At 41.6% G+C, this 14,715-nt stretch overlaps 1 gene segment (V, D, J or C); it reads right to left on the bottom strand.

Annotated features, from left to right (window-relative positions):
* LOC308678242 (T-cell receptor alpha chain constant-like) overlaps positions 1 to 13,299 on the bottom strand; it is a 97,000-nt gene extending 83,701 nt beyond the window's left edge. The window contains exon 1 of the C gene segment in view: positions 13,210 to 13,299.
* Between the last annotated feature and the right edge of the window lie 1,416 nt (positions 13,300 to 14,715).

A 14,715-nucleotide genomic window follows, 5' to 3' on the forward strand; every position in this document is an offset into this window, starting at 1 on the left:
CAAATTCCATTGTTGAATTGAATTTGTTTTATTTTTATTTTTTTATTATTTTAATTCCACTTATATCCCGCCCTTCTCCGAAGACTCAGGGCGGCTTACAAGCTTAGCAATAGCCTTCATTCTATGTATATGCCTGCTTATTATTAGGGCTTTCGCCCCCCCCAAGCGGCATTATTACAAAGTCAGCTTATTGCCCCCAACAATCTGGGTCCTCATTTTACCTACCTCGGAAGGGTGGAAGGCTGAGTCAACCTTGAGCCTGGTGGGATGCGAACCTGCACTAATTGCAGGCAGCTGGTGTTACTTAAGGAGGCATTAGCCCACTGCTCCACCAAGGCTCATGTTGACCATTGCATTGCTATAGTAGAAGTTAATTGCAATGGAAAATTCTGGGCATATGTTTAGGAGATTTCTCCATACAGTTCTCTGAGGCATCTTACGCCAGGAAGATATATTTTAAGACTGTTGAAAGAGTCATTGTGGTTTGTTGTTTAAGCTCTTAGATTAAAGCTCCTCACGAAGTCGCCCACCCTTCAGTTTTGGAAACCCAAGGGGTGATCATGGGTTAGTCTTACTTTATCGGAAAATATTGTTTTGGGGAGTACAAAAATATTGTTTTGGCGAGTACAAAATGAGGAGCGGTCCTATCTAAGCCATCCTCAGTTCTTGGAAGGAAGGCAAAGTGCAAGGAATGAAAATGAATACAAAATGTAAAACCTTAAGACCAAAACGTGAAAGAAAAATAGACACAGATGCCTAAAAGTGATACCATAAATATTACTTACTTGACATGAGAGCCAATAATATTAGCAAGAAGGATGCCAAATTCATGGCGAGGAACTGATCCATGTAGAGAAAGCAGGTGGTATCTTGTCTAAACAATGAGGCCTCACAAGAATCTCTCTTGCCTTCTTCTGACTGCCTTCTCTCTCTTGTGGTTTTTTGACTGTTTCAGCAGAGAATCCCTTGACTGTTTCATTGGCTGTGAATTACCTGACTCTAAATTGCCTAAAAAGGGACGCGGTGGCTCAGTGGGTTAGGACACTGAGCTTGTCGATCAGAAGGTCGGCAGTTTGGCGGGTCGAATCCCGAGTGCCGCATAACAGAGTGAGCGCCTGTTACTCGTCCCAGCTTCTGCCAACCTAGCAGTTCGAAAGCACGTAAAAATGCAAGTAGAAAAATAGGGACCACTACGGTGGGAAGGTAACAGCGTTCCGTGTGCCTTTGGAGTCTAGTCATGCCGGCCACATGACCACGGAGACGTCCTCGGACCATCGCTGGCTCTTCGGCTTTGAAACGGAGATGAGCACCGGCCCCTAGAGTCGGAAACGACTAGCACGCATGTGCAGAGGAACCTTTACCTTTTTTACCTTAAATTGCCTAAATTTGCATATGAGTCTAGCTCCCCACACTGGTAGGAGAGTCTAAATTGAGAAAGCAATTTAGGGTTTATTAAGATGAAGTGTAAGAACCAGCCTATCATGAAAGGTGGCTGATGTTCTCACAGATTGGGAAGAGGGACAAACTCAGTTTGTCTTGCCACAGTCTTCTCTCAGCCACAGAACTTCACCAAATAACAGTGGTGCCCACAGGGGTGTCAAAAGAACACAAAGTGGCTGTGGATGCATTTTGTTGTTTTTGAACATCCTTGTAGATGAGAATAGAATAGAATAGAATAGAATAGAATAGAATAGAATAGAGTAGAGTAGAGTAGAGTAGAGTAGAGTAGAGTAGAGTAGAGTAGAGTAGAGTAGAGTAGAATAGAATAGAATAGAATAGAATAGAATAGAATAGAATAGAATAGAACCTTGGAGGTCTTCAAGTCCAGCCCACTGCTCAAGCAGGAGAACCTATACCATCTCAGCCTCTTCTTAAAAATCTCCAGTGATGGAGCACGCATGATTTCTGGAGGCAAGCTGTTCCACTGGTTAATTGTCCTCACTGTCAGGAAGGTTCTCCTTAATTCCAGGTTGCTTCTCTCTTTGATCATTTTCCATCTACTGTTTCTTGTCCTGCCCTCTGGTGCTTTGGTGAATAACGTGACCCCCTTTTCTTTGTGGCAGCCCCTCAAATACTGGAATACTGCTATCATGTCTCCCCTATTTCTTCTTTTCTTTAGATTAGCCAAACCCATGTTCTGCAGTGGTTTTAGTCTCCTGGCCTTTGATCATCTTAGAGACCATACTTTGGATTCATGGTTCTCTCTGTCAACAGGATGGTTCCTCTGAAGAGAAACCAAAGAAAAGTTTCCCCAGAAGCTAGAATGAGCTGCTAGAGAAAAGGTGAGAGAGAATCATTAACTGTAACAAAAACAGTTGAGTCTGAACACATTCATGTTCCCGTTTGAGAATTGAGCTATGGGCTGCATCCATGTTTGCCGATGATTACACTGGCATTCTCTACATTTGTCAGGATCCCATTGGCTGGAATTCTAGCCAGTGAAAAAGCAATTGCGCTGATTGTCTTCCATACACTGAATGGCGCAGAGATTATATTTCTATCACTCCTCCTGAATAATTATCTTGTGAATTCTTTATTAAAAATCACATTTAAAAAATACAAGACATTGGATTTGAATTAGTGGTAATAGCAGATTTTTTATTATTATTATTTACATAAAGATGAATGAAATTCACTCAATGAAATTTTGTATACTTTTAACTATCACAGAGGAAGAGGTCAATTTATTTCCCAAAGCACCAGAGGGCAGGACAAGAAACAATGGATGGAAACTAATCAAGGAGAGAAGCAACCTGGAATTAAGGAGAAACTTCCTAACAGCAAGGACAATTAACCATTGGAACAGCTTGCCTCCAGAAATCATGGGCAGTCCATCACTGGAGGTTTTTAAGAAGAGATTGAGAAGAGAATTCTAGTTCCAGGGTATATGACTGCACCAGACAGATGAGGGCTGCGTATCTTGGAAAATACTCTGGGATAATGTGATTAAACTATAGGAAATTATGGAGGAGTGGATATCCTCCCATTCTTTCTCGCTCCCTCCCAATATAATAATAATAATAATAAGTTGGAAGGGACCTTGGAGGTCATCTAGTCCAAATATATATATATATATATTGTGTTTAATTAATTAAGAAAAGTCCTAATCTGGTGCTGAAATGAATTGCCAAGGAAACAAATTCACCACTCATCTTTTCAATCACCGGAGCAAAAATGCTCACTAGTATATTAAAATTCAAAGGTCTGTTTTCACACCTGTCTTTCTTTCCTCCGTCTGGAGGCAGCTGTATTGCAAGAAAAGGTTCTTGCCAAACAGAGTCACTAGGATGCGACACAGTGTCTCCAACACCACAGAGATACAGTGCCTGGTCCTCAGAGGTGACTTTGGTGAAGGAGAGGGTGCTATTTTTCCGCTCTTTAGGAATAATCAAGGAAACTCTCTCCCCTTCGTTGGTTTCCAATGTTCCCTGGAATCCACTTGCAATTAAATGAGGAGGCTGGTTAGAGAACTGTCGGTACCAATAGATGTATTCACTGGTTTTAATATTGGGGTGGGAGCACAGAAGATTGATTTTCCTTCCATTTAATGCTTCCAGCAGGGGTTCCTGGACAGGCTTTTCAGCTTGGCAGAAATGGGTTCCTGTAAAATTAAACACAGGCAAAGAACAAGAAGTCACCATCTGTGGTCCCTGATGGAACTCTTGGATGTCCGTGAATGAAAGATACAATTTGCACGTCTTTCTATAAGAGATTCTGAGCAGTAGAACCGTCTCCTGAAAGAGTGGTGGGTTCTCTCTAAGTGGAGGTTTCAACTGGGAACTGAATGGACTCTTGGCAGAGATGGTTTTGTGGATTCCTGGGCTGTGCAAGGGGATTGGCTAGAGGACCTTTATGGTGACTTTCAAATGCACATTTTCTATGATTCTAGCTTTTTTTAAATGAAGATTTTTTTCCTACGACAGTCTCCACCCTATCTCTCTCCTGGAAGGAATGATGGAGAAATATTATGTAATAAGCAGTAAAGAGAACCGTCAACTTGTTCTACCTCTTCTGCTCAAATTCCATTGTTGAATTGAAATTTTTGATCATTGCACAGCTATATTGGAAGTTGGTTGCAATGGAGAATTCTGGGCACCTGATTATGAGAATCCTCCATACAGCTCTCTGGGGTATCTTACCCCAGGAAGTTATCTTCCAAGGGATTTGTGAGTGTCAGTGTGTTGTTCTGGTTAAGCTCTTGGACTAAGGGTAGGAATACTCATGAAATCCCCCCCCCCTTGGTTTTAGAAACCTATGGGGTGATTATGGGATAGTCTTTCTTTCTCAGACAATAATGTTTTGGGGAGTGCAAAATGAGGAGATGTCCTACGTAAGGCACCCTCAGTTCTTGGAAGGGAGGCAAAGTACGAGGGATAAAAATAAATACAGAATATCAAACCTTAAGCTCAGCCAAGAAGCAAAGTTTTGGAGCTACAGGAAAAGACCAATCCTGGAAAAAAAAAGTAGACTTTAGGTCCCAGGAAGGGTACAAACTCCTAAATAGTACTTACTTGACATGAGACCCAATAACATTAGCGAGAAGGATGCCAAATTCATGGTGAGGAAGTGATACATCTCAGCTGATCTAATTTAGTGAAAACAGGTGCTATCTTGTCTAAGAAACAAGCCCTTCTGACTCTTTCTTCCTTTCATCTGGTGTCTTCTCTCTGTTGTGGTTTTCTGTATTTTTCAGCAGAGAGTCCCATGACTGTTTGATTGGCTGTCAATTATATGAATGCAGGTCCTCAAACCAGTAGGACATCCCACTTTGAGAAGGCAAAGAAAGGTATTAAGAAAATCAAGAACCAGAAGATGGCAAGTCTTCTCAGGGCTTGGAAGAGGGACAACCATAGTTTGTCTTGCCACAGTCTTCTCTCAGCCACGGAACTTCACCAAAGAACAGTGGCGCCCACAGGGGTGTCAAAAGAACACAAGGTGGCTGTGGAAGCATTTTGGAGTTTTTGAACGTCTGTCAGAATCCATTTCATATTCATAAATGTATGTTTAAAACGTTGTTTCTGGATTCTGCCATCTCCCATGAGGAGGAGGGAATGAATGTGTATTGAGCCTGTATTAGGCATTTCAAAGGAAAAGAGAAGCCTTTTGAACTGGGGGAACAAAAGGGAGGGTTAGGGTAGGTAGCATCTGGCTTGTGTCAAGGAAGAGAGCAATAAACATAAAAGTTCCTTTTTCCCACGAGAGGGATGATACGAGGTAAATGATGGGGGACTGACCAAATGGGGTTAAGGGGGGGGTTGAACCGGGAACTCTTTATAAGGTTTTAGTTTGTAGAACAATATTAAGTCCTGTCTTGCATTCCTACAACCAAGCATGTCATAGTAAAGATTCCTTTTGGACTAGATTTGGTTCCAAGAGTTTTGTCTTCCTAAGACGTGGTTTGGGGTGGGTCCTGACAACATCCTTGTAGATACCATACTTTGGATTCATGGTTCTCTCGGTCAACAGGTTGGTTCCTCTGAAGGGAAACCAAAGGACAGTCTCCCCAGAAGCTAGAATGAGCTGCTAGAGAAAATGTAGGAGAGAACCATTAATTGTAACAAAAACAATTGAGATTTAACACATTCATGTACCCCTTTGAGAACTGAGCTATGGGCTGCATCCATCTTTGCTCATGATTAGACTGGCATTCTCTACATTTGTCAGGATCCCATTGGCTGGAATTCTAGCCAATGAAAAAACAATTGCGCTGATTGTCTTCCAGACACTGAATGGTGCAGAGATTTTATTTCTATCACTCCTTCTGAATAATTATCTTGAAGATTCTTTATTAATAATCACAGCTATTTTTAACAAAAAAACAAGACATTGGATTTGAATTAGTGGTAATAGCATATGTTTTAAGTATTATTATTTACATAAAGACTCTTCCCAATGAATTTTTGTATACTTTTAACTCTCACAGAGGAGGGGGTCAATTTATTTTCCAAAGCACCAGAGGGCAGGACAAGAAACAATGGATGGAAACTAATCAAAGAGAGAAGTAAGCTTGAATTGAGGAGAAACATCTTAACAGTGAGGACAGTGGAACAGCTTGCCTCCAGAAATCATGGGTGGTCCATCATTGGAGGTTTTTAAGAAGTGACTGGACAGTCACTGTCTGAGATGGTATAGGTTCTCTTCTTGAGCAGGGGGCTGGTCTAGAAGACCTCCAAAGTGCCTTCCAGCTTTATTCTTTATTAAAATTAAGATTATTTGTGCTTCTCCACATAATGGACTTTTGTAATCAGTGAGTTGAGATCCAGTCCATTCTTATTGTGACCAAGTGCTCTTTTCCTTCTTTTGTCGTCAAGTGTAACCATTGCTACTGGTATGTCTACTGCTTCCCTTTCCGACATCCACTTGGTCCCTACCGTATGGTCTTTACATTTCCTTATTTTGTTTCCTTGTTTCTCCCTCTCTTCTGCCTCCAAATACTTCAATGTCAGTTCTTCATAATTGTTCCTTTGGAGATAGGTGAAAAATAAATATGCCAGGAGAAAAATAAATACGTTATAAATATGTTTCTTTTAGAAAGTCTTGCAGGATCTTAATCTTTTCATTCTCCACCACTTTTTCAAGATGATGGTGGTGACTGCAGGGAAAAAAATCCTTTTTTGGGGGGATTTTTACAGAATGCTCTGTAAAGAGCTGAGGTTGGTTTCATTCTGTTGACTTTTGTGTGAGTCTATAAATAATCACGATTCACTGTGGGGTTCAGAGCACAGAAATAAACAGCTCCATCCAGTAGAGAGACACTTCTAATGTTCAGAGGAACTGAATTCTGACTTCCTAAAACCAAGGTGGTGGAAAATTTTCCCTCCTGGAAGTGATTATTCTCATATCTGTAAGCAGTCAGGATTCGTTCAGGTCTTTGGTTTCCATACTGACGATACCAAAAAAGGTATGGATTGGAGCTGAGAGTTTTGAAGTCACAAGGCAAAATGGCATCTTCTCCTTCTCGGATTTCCATGTTGTTTTGACTTTGGGACACTGAATCGCTTTGAGATGTTCCTTAAGAGAGGAAAAACAAAATCAGTACCCCAGAACATCCCCCCAAATTGATACAGAGTTTGGCATGTATATCTTGGTCTTCTCTCCTAAAAGGAAAAGATTTGGTATAGAGTTCATTTGTGGACACTGACCAGAACCATTTAGTAATCTTTCCCATATTTTTTCCCAATTTATATTCACGTTTTTAAATCAGCATTTTAATCGTCCAATATTTAAAAGAAAACATCTATATCTGCAAGATCTTGGGGAAAAATGAATACCTACAGTTTTCAACTCCATTCCTTTGTGGACAGAGGTTACTAGGGTAATCTATTGCCTAAAGTTATACACACACAAGGCAGAAACATGGACATGGATCACAGCTGAAATCAGTACTCCATAGACTTGTTTTGCACTTTTAGGAAAGAAGGAATGTAAAATTAGGCATTGGATCAAATTTTCACTTTATCCAATTCTTGATTTTCAAATTTCTTCATTTTCATGTCCTAGACTTGAACCTAGACTTTCCTAAACTATCAATCTGTATTTCTGTTAATAAATTCAGAGGAGGAGGAGGAGGAGGAGGAGGAGGAGGAGGAGGAGGAGGAGGAGGGAGGAGGAAGGAGGAGAAGGAGAGCTTTTTCAGTAAAAATATTACCTGATTTTAGGAGCAATAAGAAAAATCCCAGAAAAATCAAATAATGGTTTAGTGGAGAAGGAAAAAGCATCCTTGGTACTCTGAAGCAAACCAGCATCCTCCTTTGCTTCCTACATTTAAAAGAAGCTGCAAATGAGAATGTGGTTTCTTTTTTTGGGCAAGCAATTGAATTCATCACAGATGGCCTCACTCGTGGTTTTCAATTTAAGCAGGTGGTTTGAGAAAGGATGAAGTTCTAAGCTGCCCTCTGGAGGACGAATATGGAAATTGTTTCATTCTACTATGCATCCATCCTGTTAGCATCCTAAAGCAGTGATGGTGAACCTTTTAGACACCGAGTGTCCCCAAACCGCCCCGCCTGCCCCTGTTCCACCCCTGCCCCACCCCTGCCCCCCCCATCCACCTGCAGGGCCACCTTGAGATTCAAGGTGCTGGTGATGACCTATAAAGCCCTAAATGGCGAGGGTCTGGGATATTTGAGGGAACACCTGCTGCCAGCATCAAGCTCCCTTCGTCCAGTGCGCTCCCACAGGGAGGGCCTTCTCAGGGTGCCGCCGGTTAAAGATTGCCGGCGGGTAACACCCAGGGGTAGGGCCTTCTCAGTGGGCGCGCGTGCCCTTTGGAACCAGCTGCCCGCGGAGCTTAGGACTGCCCCCGACCTCCGTTCATTCCGCCGGGACCTGAAGACCTGGCTCTTCGAGCTCTCTGGCCCAGGCTGAGAATTTTTTTAATTTTGAATTTTAACTGGGTTTTTATTTTTTCTCAGGGTTTCATTTAATCTTTTTAAATTTGTTTTAACTTTTGCATTGATTTTCTTTTAAATATCCTGTAAAACGCCCTGAGTCCTTCGGGAAAGGGCGGTATATAAATCTAAATAAATAAATAAATAAATAAATAAATAAATAAATAAATAAATAAATAAATAAATAAATACCACCTCCACAGCCCTCCATAGCAGATCACCCAGGCAGCCCTGCAGCGCCATGGCAGCCACGTCCTCTGCCCGCACCCTGCAGCATCATCTACATGCAATGGGGCACGAGGGTGGAGTCTTGTCCCTGCTGCCCATCTGCCATGTCTTTGGCTGCGCTGCTCTGTGCAGGCCATGCCCGGGGGCAACTCTCCTCCGGGGGGGCTGCTGGTGAGGAGGGGGCCATGAGGGGAGGCGGGGCTGGGGCAATGGTGTATGTGCCCACAGAGAGGGCTGTGCGTGCCACCTGTAGCACATGTGCCATAGGTTTGCCACCACTGTCCTAAAGCGTTTAGGACAGTAACTCTCAAAATACCCAGACAATGTCCTGGTGAGATATAGGGAGTTGTAGTTCCAGGGTATATGACTGCACCAACCTGAAGACAGCTCCATATCTAAAATAGCTTGGTTGGATGTGGACTTTGTCTACAAAACCAGGACTGGAAGTTTCTCACCGGAGTAAGAATTATAAACAATGGATATAGAGAAGTCGACACATCCGTGCTGAAATGCCAAGTTTTGGAAATGTAGCTCTCAAGGAGAGGTATTAAGAAATTCAAGAACCAGCAGGTCTTCTCACAGCTTGGAAGAGGGACATCCACAATTTGTCTGCCACAGTCTAGTCTCAGCCATGGAAGTTCACAGGAAGTTAACAGGGGTGTCAGATAAGGCAGGATGGTTGTGGGTTCATCTGAAATTTTTGGACCATCCTTGCAGACCCCATTACTTTGAACCGGTTGTTCTTTTTCTCAACAAGATGGTTGTTGTGAAGGTCGAACATAGGAAATTCTTCCTCTAGGCTAGAATGAGTTTGCTGGAAAAAAAGGTGAGAAAAAAATTTAATTGTAACAAAAGCTGTTGAGATTGACATCTATGGACATTCTCAGTCATCCAGGTCATGGTTGTCCCCCAAATGCTTTTTCAAATGGCCACTGGACTTTGGCCAGATAAACCTTCAAGTGGCCTCAAGGACTCTCTAAAAGAAAGCAAATGACCAGCTGTCTGCAAGGAATATAAGGCCTTCCATCCTCCACCATTTGGTAAGAGCTGAAGAAGCTTCTTGGATGAGACGAGAAATGTCTTCAACGAAAAAACAAAGTCCAGTTGCTTTTTGAAAAAGCCCTTTTGGGACTGTGGAGATTGAGCACATTTATGTATCCAATTGAAAATTGGGCTGTGGGCTGCATGTACATCCATGTTTGCTATACACCCCCTTATGCCCAACCATGGTTACCTTGGCACTCTCTGGGTTGTCATGCCTGGAATTCTAGCCAGTGAAAAACAATGACACTTTTTAATGCACTGAATGGCACAGAGATCATATTATCGTAAGTATAGTCTTTTACGTCATGTTGACAATACATTAAAAATACTCACAGATTATTGTTTTATTTTAAATAATACAAGGCATTGGATTTGAAATGGTGGTAGTAGCAATTAAGGTTAGTCACACAGTCAACCAGATGTTCAGGCTGGATTGGGAATTTTTATCCATCAATTCAGGCTTTCCTAAAGACCTGAGGTAGGAAGATGTTGTTTTTGGATGGTATTAAAAGTTGTTGCAAGATGTAAGTTGTTCCAGATAAAGCTGCCTTTTGCAATTGACTAATGATGATATTGTCAATGCCAACATTATTCAAGTGGTGGTCCACGTTTTAGGGTTGAACTCAAGGCACCTATTGCTATATATATATATATATCTATATATCTATATCTATATATCTATATATCTATATATCTAAGGTAAAAGGTAAAGGTTCCCCCGCACATGCGTGCTAGTCGTTTCCGACTCTAGGGGCCGGTGCTCATCTCCGTTTCATAGCCGAAGAGCCAGCGTTTGTCCGAGGACGTCTCCGTGGTCATGTGGCCGGCATGACTAGACGCCAAAGGCGCACGGAACGCTGTTACCTTCCCACCGTAGTGGTCCCTATTTTTCTACTTGCATTTTTACGTGCTTTCGAACTGCTAGGTGGGCAGAAGCTGGGACGAGTAACAGGCGCTCACTCTGTTACGCGGCACTCGGGATTCGACCCGCCAAACTGCCGACCTTCTGATCGACAAGCTCAGCGTCCTAACCCACTGAGCCACCGCGTCCCTATCTATATATCTATATATCTATATATCTATATATATCTATATCTATCTATCTATCTATCTATCTATCTATCTATCTATCTATCTATCTATCTATCTATATCTATATCTATATCTATATCTATATCTATATCTATATCTATATCTATCTATCTATCTATCTCTATCTATCTATCTATCTATATCTATATCTATATCTATATCTATATCTATATCTATATCTATATCTATATCTATATCTATCTATCTATCTATCTCTATCTATCTATCTATCTATCTCTATCTATCTATCTATCTATCTATCATCTATCTATCTATCTATCTATCTATCTATCTATCTATCTATCTATCTATCTATCTATCTATATCTATATCTATATCTATATCTATATCTATATCTATATCTATATCTATATCTATATCTATATCTATATCTATATATATATATATATATATATATAGGGACGCGGTGGCTCAGTGGGTTAGGACGCTGAGCCTGTCGATCAATCAGAAGGTCGGCAGTTTGGCGGGTCGAATCCCGAGTGCCGCATAGCAGAGTGAGCGCCTGTTACTCGTCCCGGCTTCTGCCAACCTAGCAGTTCGAAAGCACGTAAAAATGCAAGTAGAAAAATAGGGAACACTACGGTGGGAAGGTAACAGCGTTCCGTGCGCCTTTGGCGTCTAGTCATGCCAGCCACATGACCACGGAGACGTCCTCGGACAAGCGCTGGCTCTTCGGCTTTGAAACGGAGATGAGCACCGGCCCCTAGAGTTGGAAACGACTAGCACGCATGTGCGGGGGAACCTTTACCTTTATATATATATATATATCTTTTGCCATAGTTTTTCTAATTCTATTTGCAGGTCTTTGTATTTTGTAATTTTTTCCTCAGTTCTTTCTCTTTTATTCTGTTTCCAGATACTGCCATGTCCATTACCCAGACTCTTTTATCTTTCTTATCAGCAGTTACTAAGTCTGTTGTGTTATGTGGCACATGCTTGTCTATTGCAATACCACTTAGACTTATATACTGCTTCATAGTGCTTTACAGCCCTCTCTTAGAGGTTTACAGAGTCAGCCTATTGCCCCACAACAATCTGGGTCCTCATTTTACCGTCCTCATATTTACCATCCAATCATATTTAAGCGATTGTCCACTAGGACTCCAAGATCCCTCTCACAGTTACTACTATTGAGCTTTTATTTATTGAGCTACTTTTGTGTGAGTCTTTTTACAGTCATGATTCACTGTGGGGTTCAGAGCACAGAAATAAACAGCTCCATCCAGTAGAGAGACACTTTTAATGTTCAGAGGAACTGAATTCGGACTTCCCAAAACCAAAGTGGTAGAAAACTTTCCTTTCTGGAAGTGATTATTCTCATATCTGTAAGCAGTCAGGATTTGTTCAGGTCTTTGGTTTCCATACTGATGATACCAATAAAGGGTTGGACTGGAGCTGATAGTTGTGAATTCACAGGGCAAAATGGCATCTTCTCCTTCTCGGATTTCCATGTTGTTTTGTTTTTGGGACACCGAGTCACTTTGAGAATTTCCTTAAGAGAAGGGGGGGGGAATCAGAACTCCAGAATATTCTCTGAGATTGATAAACAGTTTGGAATGTATATTTTGGTCTTTGAATCTTCCTTTTCTGAGATATTAATGGAAAAGATTCAATATGGAGCAAAATTATTTACTTATCTATCATATATTTTTTTATTTCCCAGTTATATAACTTAAATCACTTAAAGAAGTTCCAAAAGTGCAAGATCTGGGGAAAAAGAGAATGCCAGCAGCTTTCAACCACATCCCTTTGTGGACAGGGGTTGTTAGGGTAATCTATGACAGGCAGATCACAACCTTAGAGAAAGAAGATAGATCACAGCTGAACTGAACTCAGTGTTCCATATTTATTTTATTTTTAATTTATTTTAATCCCATTTATATCCCGCCCTTCTCCAAAGACTCAGGGCGGCTTACAATTTTAAGCACAAACCAATGTGCTTAGCAGTAGCCTTCATTCTATGTATATGCCTGCTTATTAGGGCTTTCGCCCCCCCCCTGCCCCCAAGCGGCATTATTACAAAGTCAGCTTATTGCCCCCAACAATCTGGGTCCTCATTTTACCTACCTCGGAAGGATGGAAGGCTGAGTCAACCTTGAGCCTGGTGGGACTCGAACCTGCACTAATTGCAGGCAGCTGGTGTTACTTAAGGAGGCATTAGCCCACTGCTCCACCAAGGCTCCATATACTTGTTTTGTGCTTTCAAGAGATAATAGACGTAAATTTATCAGTCATTACATCAATTTTTCAATTTAACATTTTTCCTTAACTTTCAAAACCCTCGTTCTTCTTTCCTATACTTTGTTTAGTGAGTCTGTAGTTGTTAATAAATGTGGAGGAGGAGGAGGAGGAGGGGGGGAGGAGGAGGAGGAGGAGAGGGATGGAGGAGAATGAGAATGGAACGAGAAGGAGAGGTTTCCAATGGAAATATTACCTGATTTTAGAAGCACTGAGAAAATTCCCACAAAAATCAAGTAAGGGTTTGGTTGACAGTGAAAAAGCATCCTTGGAACTCTGAAGCAAACCAGCATCTTCCTTTGCTTCCTACACTTAGAAGATGCTGCAATTGAGAATATGATTTCCTTTTGGGGCAAGCAATTGAATTCATCACAGATGACCTCACTCGTGGTTTTCAATTTAAGCAGGTGGTTTGAGAAAGGATGGAGAAACAATGAAGTTCTATACTGCCCCCTGGAGGAGAAAAATCCGACAACCGGTAAATTGTTTGATTCTTCCTTGTACCCTTCCTAAAGTGTCCTAATGAATTTAGGTCAGTAACTCATAAAATGACTAGGTAAGGTGACTTACAAGAATATGGGGAGTTGTAATTCCAGTGTATTTGCGTACACCAACCTGAGAAAGGCTCCATACCTAAAATAGCTTTATTGCATGTGGGCTTTCTCCAACAGATTGGAGTTTTCTCATTGGCATGAGGAATGTTTACAGGTCCTCCACAAAGCCACTTTCCCAGGACATCTCACGGGATTTTTCTGTTAGAATTGAGGATACATTGTTTATGAAGATTCTCAGTTATCCAGGTCATGGTTGTCCCAAAAGTTGCTTTTTTTCACGAGGCAACTGGACATTCTTGTTTTTCTTCAAAGACGTCTCGCCTTCTCATCCAGTTCTGACTGTATCCCACCTCATCTTCAAAGAAAAACAAGAAAGTCCAGTTGCCTTGTGAAAAAGCATATTTTGAAAGGATGCATATCATTTTCACAAGGGGGCGCAATGGCTCACTGGTTATACACACTGAGCTTTTCAGTTGGGAAGTTGAGAGCCAGGGTTCAAGACCGAAGCACCGCACAACGATGTGAGCTCCCCTTACTTGCCCCAGCTCTTGCTAACCTAGCAGTTTGAAAGCATGAAAATGTGAGTAGATTTAATAGGCACCACAGTGCCTAGGCATAGAGTCATGTCAGCCACATGACCCGGAGGTGTCTTTGGATAATACTGGCTCCCTTGGCTAAGAAACAGAGATGAGCACCATGCCCTAGAGCAGGTGTGTCAATCTGCCAGCCCGCGGGCTGGAATGCGTCACGCAGAAGCTGTGCTCTGGCAAAGGGGAAAAAGTCATGATACGTCAAGACACGTCATGTGACACGGCGAGTTTGACATCCCTGCCCTAGAGTCAGACAGGACTGGACAGGGGAAATATATATTATGACCAGTAAAGGGAAAAGAAAATCCTTTCCTGTATGTATGTTGACTGACAACTGGTGCTTTGGAAGTCTCCAGGTGTAGCATAAATGGGAGACCATCTTAGTTCTGCCAATGTTCTGTGTTGGTTCCAACCTCATATTCTTCTTTGTTGTGCCATTCAGAGCACAAAAATAGACCACTAAGTCTATCGCCTCCGTGGACAGGTTGGTCATTTTGGAGGTCTTCTGCTGGAGGTCCTTTTTATTTTATTTTTAAAAATAAATTATTTAAAAATAAA

The sequence above is a fragment of the Vipera berus genome (genome assembly GCF_964194415.1).
Source record: "Vipera berus genome assembly, chromosome: Z".
Lineage (NCBI taxonomy): Eukaryota > Metazoa > Chordata > Lepidosauria > Squamata > Viperidae > Vipera > Vipera berus.